The following is a 3,885-nucleotide window of genomic DNA, read 5'->3' on the forward strand; positions in this document are numbered from 1 at the left end:
AGGGGCTGAAATAATACTACGGGAGTGTCACCAATGTACCACAGGAGATCCTGGGAAGCACCTGACGTCTATAATCTCATTTAATCCTCATTACAACACCATAAGGTGGATTCTATTATTATTTCAAGGAACCAATGATAAGAATTATTTTAGTTCACTTCTAAGAACAATATGTTTCTATAAACATTATACGTTTTTATGTAAGAAGAAAAGCAACTTACAAAAGTGCAAAGAACAAGGCAAAATATCTCCAAGATCTCATCACACAGGGGAAAAAAAAAAAGGTATTAGTATTTGCTGAAAAAGATTTCAGATGTGTCTTTTTTCATGTGTATGAAAAGAAGGATATCGCTATATATTACGGCCACACAGATTAACAGACGAGCAATAAGATGACAGATGAATAGGTAATATAGATTAACATACAGAGTGCTGATAAATAACAGATAGAACTCCAGCTGATGGGGGGCAGGGGGTGCCTGGATGGCTCAGCCGGTTGGACATCCAACTTTGGCTCAGGTCATGGTCTCCTCCTAGTTTGTGAGCCAGAAGCCCAGGACGCGGCTCTGGGCTGACAGCTCACAGCCTGGAGCCCGCCTCATATTCTGTCTCTCCCTCTCTCTCTGCCCTTCCCCTGTTCATGCTCTGTCTCTCTCTCAAAAATAAATGAACATTAAAAAAAAAATCCAGCCAGTGGTTTGCAAAATAATGTATTCTACTTTCTTCTCTTTTCATATACATGATCAACCAAAGGCATTCGTGTATGATAGAGGTGGTGAGATTAGGATGCCCCCAAAAAGTGCAAAGAAAAAGGAAGAGTTATATTTCAATACCTGATATTCACAACAGGATTTTAAGAAGAATGTAGGCTTGAAAGTCATACATCATGAAAGGGAAGAAGAGTGTTATACGTTTTCTTTTATCTTCCCTTTAGACCATCAAGAGCCAGCCAGTCTTGGAGACGTAGCGCATAAAGTCTCTGGAATGTGACCTCCAGACAGGAAGAAGTCTTAGGCCATCCGCATGTTGCCGCCTCCAGCGGTGGAATCTCACTTGGCCTCTGCAACAGGATAAACCATGGGCTCTTGCTGGGTGCCTCCCACAGCTGCCGGCAGGCGTGGGGTCAGGGGGCCAGGCCCCTCGTGGTACAGACAGGTGCTCGTGGCGCCCCAGCCCGGCCGCGGTGCAGGCCCGATTCGCGCACCAGTCTGCCCACCGCCGTGCGGAGGCCTGGTCCGCCTGCAGGAGCTGTGCCAGCTGGGAGTTCTTCACTAGAAGCTGGTTGCTGACAAATATGAGAATGATCCAGAATTAGAAAAGATCCGAAAAGCCAGAAACTACTCCTGGGCCGACATAACAACCATATGCAAAGACAAATGACCTCATCATGAAGAAAAGATGTTCTGTGAGGAGTATCTGCACCGGATGATGAGATCCTCTATGTACATCTTGGGCAGCAGTGGGTACCTTGATATGAGAGACGGAGAAGACAGGTGGGTCCGCGTTTTCCTGGAACAAGGAGACCCTGCAGGGATTCATCACCACTTCACGCTGGAGGAAAAGAACTACGTGAAAGCCATGCGGCTGTTTGTGGGAGAACCGGCGTGGACCACTTACAACCGGTCAGCTGACCATTTTGAGACTTGGGGGCGGTACGTCCAAGTTTTGGCACTGATAGCGGAGGGGTACTCCTGGGGCCTAGCTCACCCTCATCCTTGTGAATGTCCTGAACACGATCATAGCAGAGAACCTGTCCTTTCACCTTGCTTTTATATTGTAGACTTGGGGCTGGGAGGGCTTTGCTTTGCAAGGGTGTTCGATCAGAGAGTGTTTTAATGAAAGGAGCCTTACTCTCAAAGTGATTTTTACACGGAAGCCACTGTGGGAATGCAGACAAATCACATTCGTTTTACATATTTCAAGGTCAGAGGTCTGTGGCGCTGTGTTAGCACAATGCATTCGATTTTTAACCCGAATGAGAGTCATCTCTCTGAATGTACGTGCCAAGCTGCTCCATCAGGACCTGGTTCTTCAGGTGCAAGCAGATGTCAGTCAATGCCATGCCTGCCTTGTAGCAAGGTCTCGTGGTAGATGACAGGCCTGGCCAGACAGAAGACACTTTTCTCCCAGAACTGGGTGGGGAATGCCGTAGGGGGGAGCTTTCATATCAGTGGGGGATACTTGGAGTTTGGAGTTGCTTATGACACTTTCTTGCTCAAAATAAAGTAGCAGCCTTAATTTTATCCTCTGGCCTTGGAGTCCTTATATTCAGGTACATTTTGCTTCATTAAAATCACCCTTTTTAGATCCTTAAAAAACGGGGGTGGGGGAGGGGTAAAAGATCCTTAACTATTTCACAAGTTTACAATTGCAATTACCTGACATGTACAAAGTTTTTTTTTTTCCCCCTTGGAAATTGTTTTCATTTTTATTATCATGTATACTTTACCCCATAGTTTTACATAACCATGATGTCTTTTAAAGTTTCTGTGTTTAGGGGCGCCTGGGTGGCTCAGTCGGTTGGGCGTCCGACTTCAGCTCAGGTCACGATCTCGCGCTCCGTGAGTTCGAGCCCCGCATCGGGCTCTGGGCTGATGGCTCAGAGCCTGGAGCCTGCTTCCGATTCTGTGTCTCCCTCTCTCTCTGCCCCTCCCCCGTTCATGCTCTGTCTCTCTCTGTCTCAAAAATAAATAAACGTTAAAAAAAAAAATAAAAAAATAAAAATAAAAAAAATAAAGTTTCTGTGTTTATATTATAAGACCTGTATTATAACTTACTCTTCTTACTAGTTAACAAAGCACACGAAGTAATTCACATAATAATGTTGGTTGCTCAGTTAATAACGCTTTGGGTCAATATAGAACTTTTATCTTTTTAAAACCTTTATGAATGCTTTTCCACAAAAATCTTTAACTACAAATGTAACAAATTTAAAACAAAATGAAATTCCCATCTAATGGAGAGAAAAAATTGAGTCACAAATAGTGACTCATCCTGCTGGTGGCTGGTTGGCAGCTAGGAACAAATTAGATCAGTTCTCCAAATCCCCAGCCCAGTATTATTTTCATTAAACATCCCTTTGAAGTTATCTCTGAACAAGTTTCTTCGCTTTAGGATCAAGGTAAAAAAAGATTAAGCTATCTCCTCATGGCAAGATCTGTCCGAGCCAGCTTGGTCCTCCAGTTGTTGTGGTAAGTAAGCTCTTCAGTGAAGACATTGAAAGACTGTATATGACCAGCATTTCCAAACGAGATTCTGAACCACTTGTATTTTGTTCCTCCTTCTGATCATCATCCATGGTAAATCTTGCCCATTCTTTCATTTTCTTCTGTCCAAGCCCCCAAACTGATACACGGAACTGACCTGGAAATACAAGGACATTTGTATGTTACTGTACATTTGTAACATACAAATGTAAAGGACATTTGTATGTTACGGTTACTGTGGCTTTGGGATAATCTATTCTCTGCCAACTTGGTCATTGTTCAGACAGTCAGTCCATCATAATTTTGTCCAATCCACTAATAAAAACTGGACATCAAAGAAAATCAACGTATTTGTATATTTTTAAGTGAGTAAAGAAATCCTTTTTAAAATATTCTTTCTGAGCCAACAATTAAAATGCTAAACAGTGCATAGACGTGGGAGATTAGAAATGAAGAAACAGCTTGGGAGTTCATAAGCCTTAATTACACCAGACACGGATGCACTTCATACTTAAAACAAGGATGTTGTTTCTAAAGCTTCTCTTCTTTTAGTTTGTCTATAAAATTAAAAAGAAAAATGAGAAAAATGGAAGAGGCTCACATATTAAATACGAAATTCAGACTAAAAATTCAAAAATATGTAAAACATATGTAAAATGAAAACATCTTCTAACATCTC

At 42.3% G+C, this 3,885-nt stretch overlaps 1 pseudogene; it reads left to right on the forward strand.

Annotated features, from left to right (window-relative positions):
• Positions 1–1,077: 1,077 nt before the first annotated feature.
• On the forward strand, positions 1,078–1,836 carry LOC128778378 (acireductone dioxygenase-like; annotated as a pseudogene).
• The last annotated feature ends 2,049 nt before the right edge of the window (positions 1,837–3,885 follow it).

The sequence above is a fragment of the Panthera pardus genome, unplaced genomic scaffold (assembly GCF_024362965.1).
Source record: "Panthera pardus isolate Hobbes unplaced genomic scaffold, ASM2436296v1 HiC_scaffold_2, whole genome shotgun sequence".
NCBI classification, from domain to species: Eukaryota; Metazoa; Chordata; class Mammalia; order Carnivora; family Felidae; genus Panthera; species Panthera pardus.